This window comes from Dipodomys spectabilis, unplaced genomic scaffold, assembly GCF_019054845.1.
Source record: "Dipodomys spectabilis isolate Male_0828 unplaced genomic scaffold, ASM1905484v1 ptg000215l, whole genome shotgun sequence".
Classification (NCBI taxonomy): Eukaryota; Metazoa; Chordata; class Mammalia; order Rodentia; family Heteromyidae; genus Dipodomys; species Dipodomys spectabilis.
This window is the reverse complement of record NW_024870892.1, coordinates 10,183,045-10,194,309: the sequence shown is the minus strand read 5'-3', so window position 1 is coordinate 10,194,309 and position 11,265 is coordinate 10,183,045. Positions and strand designations below refer to the sequence as shown.

General features: G+C 57.6%; 1 protein-coding gene across 4 annotated transcripts in view; it reads left to right on the top strand.

Annotated features, from left to right (window-relative positions):
• The first annotated feature begins 7,698 nt into the window (after positions 1-7,698).
• Positions 7,699-11,265, top strand: part of Arid3a (AT-rich interaction domain 3A) — a 42,484-nt gene continuing 38,917 nt past the window's right edge. For 2 of the 4 annotated variants that reach the window (XM_042697097.1, XM_042697094.1), the window contains exon 1: positions 7,699-7,781. The gene's annotated coding sequence lies outside the window, so the exon portion shown is untranslated. Of the gene's footprint in view, positions 7,782-7,867; positions 7,953-8,068; positions 8,133-11,265 lie in introns of those variants that run through there. The other 2 variants (XM_042697095.1, XM_042697096.1) reach the window with 2 other exon arrangements.

Genomic DNA, 11,265 nt, shown 5'->3' with positions numbered 1-11,265 from the left:
GGTTAGCTTTTGTCTCCCAAGCCCCGCTCCCCCATCAAACCCCTGGAACCACCAGAATGGTGGTTAGATGACACTTCCTTCTCCTGACTTCAGGGCAGAGAGTACTCAGGCTTTGAGACCTTAATGTCAACCTCAGGCCACAAGTCTCTCTGGCTGTAAGATCCACCAGGGCTCCTTTTTTGCTCTCAGGACAAAGCCCAACTCCTGGCCTGTCTTCTGCCCGATTGCCCCAGGCCTGCTGGTCTGTTCCTCCAGTTCCTCCCCCCTCTTTCTCTGGACTTAGTTGCAAGGACTCCTGAAACTTAATTCAGGACCCTGTGTTGCTTGGAGCTGTCATAGTCCCATGGGACTGGTTACAGTTCCCATTCTTCCCAAGGGAAGACTGAGGCTCTGGCTGTGTGTGTGTGTGTGTGTGTGTGTGTGTGTGTGTGGTGGGGATGGATGTGGACTAGTTGGGGAGAGAAGGGAGAACTGACCCTCTACCCCAACCCTGAGGACATCATTCAACCATCCTGAAGAATCCTGCCCCCCTCCCAACCTCTCTGAGAATTCCAGAGTCTCCCAAATAGAGGAGAGGTTGAAGCTCAAGCATACAATCCTAAATGCTCAGGAAAGTAGGATCCAGAGAATCACATATGGAAGCCAGTTTGGGCCAAAACATCTGTAGATCTCCATCTTTGAATAACCTACAAGCTGGGTACCAGTGGCTCATGCCTATAATCCTAGCTGCTTTGGAAGCTGAGATCTGAGGATAGCTGTTTAAAGCCAACCCAGAAAGTCATGAAACTCTTATCTGCATTAATTAGAAAAAGGTCAGAAGTGGAGTTATAGCTTAAGTGGTAGGGTACTAGCCTTGAGTGAAAAAGTTAAGAGACAGGCTGGGAATGTGGCTTAGTGGTAGAGTGCTTACCTGGCACCCATGAAGCCCTGGGTTCTGTTCCTCAGTATCACATACACAGAAAAAGCTGCCGCTGTGGCACAAGTGGTAGAGTGCTAGCCTTGAGCACAGGGAGGCTCAGGGACAGTGCCCAGACCCTAAATTTAAGCCCCAGGACCAGCACAAAACAAAACAAAAAAAACTAAGGGTCGGTGCTTAGGCCCTGAGTTCAAGCTCCAGTACCAGCACACACACACACACACACACACACACACACACACACACACACACTCACACAAATGGGCTTGGGAATGGGAATGTGGCTTAGTGATAGAGTGCTTTCATAGCATGCATGAAGCCCTAGGTTTGATTCCTCAGTACCACATACACAGAAAAAGCCAGAAGTGGTGCTGTGGCTCAAGTGCTAAAGTGCTAGCCTTGAACAAAAGAAGCTGAGGGACAGTGCCCAGGCCCCGAGTTCAAGCCCTAGTATTGGCAAAAAAATATATATATATATGGGTTGGAGGTGTGGCTCAGCAGATCACATACCTAGCAAGGCTGGGCCGTGAGCTCACATCCAGCTGCAACAGAACAAAATAAATTGAAGGGGTTGAAAGTGTGGCTCAGTTGATAGAGCACCAGTCAATGAGAGAAAGCATCAGGTATTAAATCCTGGTCTTGGACAAAGAAAAACAGAAATGACAAATTTAAACATTCAAATGTAAGTCATAGTTTATATTGTGGAAGACTCCATACATTCACTGAGGGCTACAAAGTGGTGGAATTCTAGGTTTGGCCCCCAGCACTGCAACAACGTCAACAAAAATTGTCTGTAGCCCTGCGTCCCCAAGTTTGAGATGAAAAGCTTGTTCACAGGTGAGAGGGCGCCACCTAGCGACCTCCGCTCTTTGGGCAGAGGCCACGCCCCCGGCTTTAGCACCGCCCCCTAGAACCGCACCCACCGGATTATAGCCGCACCCACTCAAACCGAGTATCCCAGACTGCAGCCCCGAGGCCGTCCAGCAGGTGGCGCACGCCCCCAAGAGTCTTCTCCCCTACACCCATCCCCTGCGCAGAGCAGGTTGGGAGTGATTAGCATCCCAACCTGGACTCCTGGGTGGATATGTCCCCCGCTGTGAAAGAAGACATGCTGAGCCACATGAGAATTTTCCCGGGCTCTATACGATTTAAGGTCTCTTCTATTAAAAAATACTCAAAATATACTATGGCCCCAGCACCAATGGTTCATGCCTATAATCCTAGCTACACAGGCAGCTGAGATCTGAGGATTGAGGTTTGAAGCCAGCCTGGGTGGGAAAGTCCATGAGGCTCTTCTTTCCAATAAACTACCAAAAAAATGGAAGTGGAGTTGTGGCTGAAGTGGTAAGCAGAGTGCCAATCTTGAGCAAAAAAGCTCAGGGACTGTGTCCAGGCCCTGAGTTCTAGCTCCAGTACCAGCTCCCCCCACCCCCTTATTTTTTTTATTTTTATTTTTTGGTTGATCATAGGCTTGAACTTAGGGCCTAGGTGCTGTCCCTAAACTCTTTTGCTCAAGGCTAGTGCAGGCTTAAGTCACCAGAGTCTGACACTTTAAAAGAATTTTAAATTACACCCCTGTGGGTCTCTAGGACTTCTTTATCTAATGTCAATAAAGTTACCCTGGGGACAGGTTTGGATTAAGACTATGTCCAGGCTGAGATATAGAGGCCTCCTTCCAAATTGGAAAGAAAAAAAAACCTGTGTGCTGGGATTGTGGTTTAGTGGTAGAATGCTTGCCTAGCATGCATGAAGCCCTGGGTTCAATTCCTCAGTACCACATCAACAGAAAAAGCTAAAGTGGCACTGTACCTCAAGTGGTAGAGTGCTAGCCTTGAGCAAAAGAAGCTCAGGGACAGTGTCCAGGCCCTGAGTTCAAGCCCCAGAATTGGCAAAAAAAAAAAAAAAAAGGTTTTGCAGGTGGATGGGGCTTAGTGGCAGAGTGCTAGCATGTGCAAGGTCCTGGTTTAAGCAAGAAGATATACCTACATTCATGTGTGTATGTATATTATTATTTTTATTTTTGTTGGTCGTGGGGCTTGAACTCTGGGCCTGAGCACTGTCCCTCAGCTCTTCAACTCAAGGCTAGTGCTCTACCACTTGAGCCACAGCACCAGGTCCAGTTTTCTGGTGGTTAACTGGAGATAAGAGTCTCATGGACTTTCCTGCCCAGACTGGCTTTGAACCATAATCCTCAGATCTCAGCCTCCTAAATAGCTAGGATTACAGGTGAGAGCCACCAGCGCCTGGGTTTGTATGCATAGTATGTATGTGTAATTTGGAGACTTGTGTGCACAGACACCAAAAACCCAGGAGAAGGGAGTTAGGGAGGGGACACAGGACACAGGAAGACATTTATTTCACCAACTTCCTTAGGCAGCTCTGTTCTCAGGACTGGGGATCCTGCTGTGAATAGAGTGAGGTAAGTCAATACAACTCTTGCAACAGAAAAAGTATCAGGGGCCATCTAGGGGTAATGGGCCCTGGACTCTGATACAGAAAGAACAGAGCAAGAAGCCATGTAGGGAAGGGAAGGGCAGACCAACTACTAGTGGGGGCAATCAGTACAAAGGCCCTGAGGTAAGAAATTTAAGGAGGAACATATGTATATGACATATGGAGAGTTTGCTTTTTAATTTTAATTTTTTTTTACTGCTTTGTTGGTGGTGGTTATGAGGCTTGAACTCAGGACCTGGCACTGTCCCTGAGCTCTTTTGCTCAAGGCTAGAGCTCTACCACTTTGAGCCACAGCTCCACTTCCAGTTTTTGAGTAGTTAATTGGAGATAAGTCTCACACAGACTGTTCTGCCTGGCTAGCTTTGAACTGTGGTCCTCAACCACTGGTGCCTAACTTTTAAAAATTGTCATTATAAAAGAGATAGGTGGCTGGATGCTGGTGGCTCACGTCTGTCATCCTAGCTACTCAGGAGGCTGAGAGCTGAGGATCACGGTTCAAAGCTAGCCTGGGCAGGAAAGTCCATGAGGCTTTTCTATTAACCACCAGAAACCGGAAGTGCCGCCGTGACTTAGATGGTAGAGTGCTCGCCTTGAGCTGAAGAGCTGAGGGACAGCGCCCAGGCCCAGAGTTCAGGCCCCACAACCGACAAAAAAAAGTGATAGGTGATGTATAGGTTACAGGTACATTAGTCAGGTTATGAGTACTCTTCCTAGCTTTTTCCTTTCTTCCTTCCTTTTTCTTCTTTGTTCTGTACATTGTTGGTCCTGGGGCTTCAACTCTGGGCCTGCGTACTGTCCTTGAGCTTCTATTAGCTCAAGACTAGCACTATACCATGTGAGCTGCAGCTCCAATTCTGGCTGTTTTGGTGGTTCATTGAACATGAGGCTCACAGATTTTTCTGACCAGGCTGGCTCTGAATTGTGATCCTCAGATTTCAGCCTCCTGAGTACCTAGGATTACAGGTGTGAACCCCCAACATGAGTATATTTATTTTTGGACTATGTTGCCCCTTCCCTCTCTCTCTCTCTCTCTCCCGCCCCCAAAATGGGAAGAGCTATGAAAATGGAGTCTGGGTGAATTTGTACAGGGACATTCCCTCAAATGCCTCCTGCATGCTAATCAAGCATTCTACCACATGAACCACACCAGTAGCCCCTTTTCATGTGGGTTATTTTATTTTTGTGCCAGTATTAGGGCTTGAACTCAAAGCTTGAGTGCTGTCCCTTAGCTATTTATTTATTTATTTGGTCCTGGGGCTTGAACTCAGGGCCTGGGCTCTGTCTCTGTGCCTCTGTGCTCAAGGCTAGTGCTCTACCACTTGAGCCACAGTGCCACTTCCAGCTTTATGTGGTGCTGAGGAATTGAACCCAGAGCTTCATGCATGTTAGGCGAGCACTCTACCACTAAACCACATTTCCATCCCTTAGCTTTTTTTTTGTTCAAGGCTGCAGCTCTACCACTTGAGCGGAAACTCCACTGGTAGCCTTGCTGTGATTAAGTAATCAGAGATGAGAGTCTCATGAACTTCTCTGCCTAGGCAAGCTGGCTTTGAACCTCAATCCTCAGATCTCAGCCTACTGAATAGCTAAGATTATGCTGGCACCCCAGCAAGTATGAGTAAGTTTAACAGAGTCTTAGTATGTTTCCCAGGTGAGTCTGGGCTTCAGTTCTCTTGTGCTATCATTGGGGATGACAGGCATGCCCCACAGCACTCAGTCACTGTTTGAGATAGAATCTCCCCAAAACCTTTTGCTCAGGCTTGAGAGACAGAAAGATCCCCATGACATCTACCCTGCTGCCCACCCATAGGGCAGCTCGGAGCCAGCAAGTCTGTGTATAAATTCCCCCATCACTCCCTGGGCTAAAAATAGGAGTCCTCAGTGGAGGCAGCTGTGACCAATGTAGCCCCTCACCCTCCTACCCCTGGGGGAACCTCAGTACCACTCTGACCTTAGAGGTAGGGCCTTCTCCCTCCCCTCTACTCTGCCCTTTACCTTTGTGTTGGTGGTGGTGGTGGTTGTGGGGCCTGAACTCTGGGCCTGGGCGCTGTCCCTCAGCTCTTCGGCTCAAGGCTAGCACTCTCTCACTTGAGCCACAGTGCTACTTCCAGTTTTCTGGTGGTTTATTGCAGAGCCTCACAGACTTTCCTTCTCTGGGCTGGCTTTGAATTGTGATCCTCAGATCTCAGCCTCCTGAGTAGCTCAGATTACAGGCATGAGCCACCAGTGCCTGGCTTTTTTTTTTTTTTTGGTGTGGTACTACATATGGTTTGAATTCAGAGCCTGGGTGCTGTCCTTTAGCTTTCTGCTTTACTACTTTAGCCATGACTACACTTGTGTTTTCTTCTTCTCCTCCTTCTCCTTCTCCTCCTCCTCCTCTTCCTCTTCCTGCTCTTCCTCCTCCTCCTCCTTCTGTTTGTTTCATTGGAGATAAGTCTCATGGACTCTTCTGACCTGGCTTGGCTTTGAATTGAAACCCAATTACAGATGTGAGTCACCAGCCCTGGATGGGTAATAGCCAGCCTTTTGTTTTGTTTCGTTTTGTTTGTGGATCCTGGGGCTTGAACTCAGGGCTCACACACTGTCCCTGAGCTTCTTCCTCAAGGTTAATGCAGCCACAGCTCCACTTCCAGCTTCTTCCTCTTCTTTTTTTTTTTTTTTTAAATATAGTTTGTTGGAGATAGAGTCTCACACACTTTCCTGCTGGGGCTGGCTTTGAACTGCGCGCCTCAGATCACAGCCTCCAGAGTAGCTGGGAGGACAGGCCTGAGCCACTGCCTCCCGCTGTCAATAGCCTTAGCGACCTGAGCTGGGGTGTGGCGGGCTGGGCCCCCACATCTTACCTGGGGGTGTTTCTAAACTACCCCTCTGGGGCAACAGCTTCCAGCTCTGCCTGGGGATGGGGTGAAGCAGGGGCAGCTATTCCTGGTGCTGGAGAAGCCTAGGCCGGGGGAACCTGGGCCTCAGGCATGGCGCAGGGGCTGCGCCAGCGGGCCGAGGGGGGGGGGGGGAGGCCGGGCCGGCCCCCTGCTGCCCCAGGCCCGGAGCCCGGGGTGGGGTGGGGGGGGAGGCCGGGCCGGCCCCCTGCTGCCCCAGGCCCGGGGTGGGGGGGGGGAGGCCGGGCCGGCCCCCTGCTGCCCCAGGCCCGGGGTGGGGGGGGGGAGGCCGGGCCGGCCCCCTGCTGCCCCAGGCCCGGAGCCCGGGGTCGGGGTGGGGGGGGGGCGTCCCATTTTGAGTTCCAGAGAGGAGTCAGGCCTGGGACCCCCCAACTGCCCCGACGTGGGACCCCCAACTGCCCCGACGTGAGGGTCAGGAGAGGGGGGGGGATGCACCGAACCCCGCGCTGTACGCTGGGGGGGGTGCGGACAGCCCCCCCCCCGCCGGGTCCCCCCCCGGGTCCCCCCCTCGCCGGGTCCCCCCCCGGTCCTCCCCCCGCCGGTTCCCCCCCCGATCCCCCCCCCCGCCGGGTCCCCCCCGGTCCTCCCCCCGCCGGGTCCCCCCCCGGGTCCCTCCCACCGCCGGGTCCCCCCCCGGTCCCCCCCCTCGCCGGGTCCCCCCCCGGTCCTCCCCCCGCCGGTTCCCCCCCGATTCCCCCCGGTTCCCCCCTCCCGTCCCCCCGGGAGCGAGGGCCGAGGGGATCCGCCACCATCCACGCGCGCGCGCGCCCCGCGGGCCCCGCCCAGGCCGCGCCCCCTCACCGCGGCCCGCACGCGCGCGGCCTCCGGGGCGGGCCCGCCTCGCGCTTCCCCGCCCCGCAGCCCCGGTCGGTCGGCCGGTGCCGGGCTCCAAGCCCATTCCTCCGACGGGAACCCCGAGGCCCGCGGTGCCGGGAACCTCGCCGGCGGCGGCTCGGCCCCAAGGGGCAGAGGTGAAACTCCGAGCTCCGTAGCTCCATGCTAGGTTCCGGAGCAGAGGAAGGGAGAGGGTCCCGGGACTGGCTTCCCCCAGAACACACGCGCAGGGGAGTGGGGGGGGGGAGGAGAGGAGCCCACCTCAACACACACACACACACACACACGCACACGCACACACACACACACACACACACACACACACACACACACAGCGTCCTGTGCGCCTCGGGCAGGGGCGCGCACTTTGTCCACCGTCCCTAGGCGGAGGGGGCGGGGCTTCCCGCAGCCCCATTCCCTTTCTTTTTTATTATTTATTATTATTTAAAGGGGCCGAGACCTAAAAAAAATTTCCGTCCGCTGCTGCTCGCCTCCCCCTCCCCCCGCGCCCGGCTCCTCCGCCGCCTCCTCCCGCGGATCCCCAGCGCCCCCCCCCCCGCCCCCGCCGGTGGAGGAGTTGTGCAAACGGCGGGGACTGGCGGGGCCGTCAGGGAGCAGGGGTGGGGGCCCGGCAGACCCCTCCCGCGTCCCGGGGGCCTGGCGGCTGAATCACCGGCGAGGTATTTGCATCTGAGAGCGATTTGTCACCCGGTGATTTGTCTGCGGGGCGGGGAGCGCCGTGGGGGAGGGGCGGGGCGGGGGGGGGGGGGGACCGGCCGCGCGCGCGGGGCGTCTCGTCCCAATCCGGACGGGCGGGGGTGCGGACGCGGACGCGGCCCGCCGCGGAGTCGGTGAGTGGGGCGCGCCGCACCGGCCCCCGCGGGCGGCCGGCAGCCGGGCGGGCGCGCACCGAGCGCGGGGGAGGCCGGGGCGAGAGGCTGCGCGGGGCGGGGAGGCCGCGGGGCCGAGGCCGGGAGAGGCCGGGCGGGGGTCGAGGGCTCCGGGCCCCCCCTCCGGAGCCGCTCCGCACGGTAAGGCCGTGGAACCCCCGGGGCTGCGCGCCCTGCGTCCTGGGGAGGTGGCGTGGGAGGGACGGACGGAGGGGGGGGGTCCCTCCAAAGTTAGGCGAGCGACACCGGCACGGGTCCCCCGGGCTCTGCGGGACGAGCGCCCCCCCCACCGCAGCCGGGGTTTCGGGGTGCCCGTGGTGCGCGGCCGGGTCTCGGAACCCCCCGGCCGGCGGCGCGGCCCTCCGCGGACCCGGCGGAAGGAAATGGGCGCTGCGTGCGCGCCCGCGGGGGGCTGCGCTCCCTCGGGATGGAAGTTGGGGACGGGGTGGGGTGGTGAAGCGCTATTTCTTTTCCCTGCCGACACCCCCGTTGTGTGTCTTCTCCAGCCCCCCCCCGGAGGTGGGCAGCTCCCGGGGACCCTCCCCGAGCGGCTCGCGGGCACTTGGGACCGCGTCCTGCAGCTCGGGGTGCGCCGGCCCCAGGCTCCCCGGCCCGGGGAAGTGGAGGTGCTGGGGGGGTCCTCAGGAATAAGTTCCCCTTCCTCAGTCCCAGCAGGATGCCCCCACACCCCATTCTAAGGTACAAAATCCGGGGCGCAGGAAGCGCGGGGCGCGCGCGTGTGTCAACTCCAACGTTCGCGCAGGCTGGGCGGCGGGCTTGTCTAATACCTTCCGTTTTTGGACACCCGGGCTCTCCACACACACCCCACTCCCTGCACCCCACCACACACGCACACCCCATGCAAATCTACCGCTTTCCAAGAAGCCTTTGAAATCCTGACCTGGGGGTTTTGTCGTCTTTTGCCGCTGCCTTTTCGGATTTGCTATTCTCACTTCCTCTGGGAGGGGGGGGCTCCCCACTTTCTCAACCCCCCTCCCCAGCTTTCTGCCCTTCCCCCTCCTCTTCCCGCGGCGGAGTGAGGGGCCCCTTTCACCACCCGCGGCCCCAGCCTTGCACAACTCTTTAAATAACCATGTTTTGCAAGGCCCGGCCAAGCGGGTGACCTCTCTCTCTCTCTCTCTCTCTCTCTCTCTCTCTCTCTCTCCCTCCTCCCCCCCAGCCTGGGGGGGGCAGAGTGCAGAGGGTGTGGCCCTAGGTCTCCCCCCTCCCCACCCCTGCCAGGTCCTCAGGACCACCCAGCACCTACTTCCCGCCTGGGACTGCCCTCCTGGTGGAGCTGTCATAAAATGTGGGGTGGTGGCCCCCCACCCCCAGGACAAAGGGCTCTTGGGGGGGAGGGGGTCTCCAAAGGGCGGGCGTTGCCAGTTTAGGGTTCATAGTGCTGATGGGGGTCTGGGGTTCCCCCCTGCCCCCTCCTCCCCAGCGGCCCCTCTGTGGAGGCCTGCCCTGCTCCCCTCCCCCACCCAGCGACCCGGAAGGGTCATTAAACCCTGCAGGCCCACGAGAGGAGGGGGGGGGCTGGTGGGTAGGCGTGGCTTCCTCTGGCCTCTTCCTTCTCTCCTCCCCCCCCAAGAGGGGGCGTGGCCTGGCCCGTTTCCGTGGGGGGGGCTCATCTTGAAGTTGTCAAAGGTGGGGGAGGGGTGGCTGACCAGACCAGACCCGGCCAGAAATGTCCCTTCAGCACTTCTTGGGTCAGTGTGTGTGTGTGGGGGGGGGGGGGGGGGTTGACCAGCTGCCCTGGGGGCAGGGGTGGGTCTGGGTGCTGCTCCTGCTTGCCTGGCCAGGACAAGGGTCTGATGGGTCACTCTGTAGTGTTCTGGCCCCTGAGGTCTTTGTGCCCCGCCCCACCCTGCCCTCACTGTACCAACAGGGACCTGAGGCCCTGTGGGGCTAGGGCCTGTCCCCTTTCCCCTAGGACCATCTACCTTAGGCCCCCAACAGCACCCTGTCCCTTCTGCTGGAAGGCCAGGCGGAGCTGGGGTCCAGGTTGTCTGGCCCCTGTGGCTTCAGTAGGATCCCCCTTCCCCCCAAAAAACTAGGGGAATCTATTCTGCAAGAGTCCCCTGGGTGGAGGGCAGGTCACCCGAGGGTCCAGAGTGCAGCAGGCAGGCAGCCCAAAGCCTCCCGCTGGAAGCTGCCCCTCCTTCTCCCTCCTGTCTTCAAGGCAACAATCCTGGGAGCTTTGTGTGAACCCTGGGGTTCCTTTGGCAGGTTAGGGTTGGGGTGGCCTCCTGCACCCTCTGTTTTGAAAGATGGAGCTTTGCTTCCTCCCTCACTGTCCCCTGGGAGGAGCATCTGAGATGACACCAGTCCTGCTGGATTTCTGTCCCAGCTGGTTTATTGGCCTGGGTGGGTGGGATGAAGGGGCCCAGGGTGGAGGTGGGGGACCTCGATTCTGGTTCTGGGGTATCCCTCATGGATTCCGGGCAGCTAGTGTTTGTGGTGAGCTGAGGGAGACTCCAGGCAGAGACAGAATGTTGCATTCTGGGCTATTTACTCCCTTGGGAACCGCCCCCCCAAGAACTGCGTACTGGGGACCCTTGTTTTCTGCAAAAAGGGGCAGTGTGGGTAGCTCTCGTGACAGGGATCTCCTCCAGCCTCGTTTTCCCTCATCTGCACCATAGGGAGTCCTCCTAGTGTCTTCTCTTCTCTGATACCTGGGGGTGGGGGTGCCTGCCTTGGCCATTGTGAGCCCCCTTTGTCCCCACGGGGGTGCAATGAGGCAGGGACTGTTACCGAGCCATTTCACTGGTGGGGAAACTGAGGCCTGAGAGGCTAAGGCTTGGTGTTCCAGTGGAGAGCGAGGAGGAGGTTTGCCCACACTTGTATACAGCAAGTACAGATTCTGGACCTCTTGAGAAAGGGGTACCTGGGGCCTCTCCGATGCCACATTCTTCTAGGTGTGAGCAGCACCTAGAACTCAGAACCAGAACTCAGAACCCATATAGATGCTTGGGGCCTGCAGCCAGCGGTAGCCAATCAGAGTGCAGGAACGCCAGGTCCCCTTTGACTCTGCCTGTGAGGCAATAACCCAGGGTGTCCCAGGTAGCTCGGATGGTGGCAACGTGCTTCCTCGTGGCTGGGTTGGAAGGGGGCCGCTGGGAATCCGGAGTGGGTAATGCTGGTCCTTGGACCTGCTGGAGGGAGGGTGGATGGTGGATTGGGGGGGGGGGGCCTCCACTGGGGCCACCAGGTTTACACCTGGACCACAGGATTCTTCTAGAGGCCTTCGAGGTCTGGTGTGTGTGTGTGT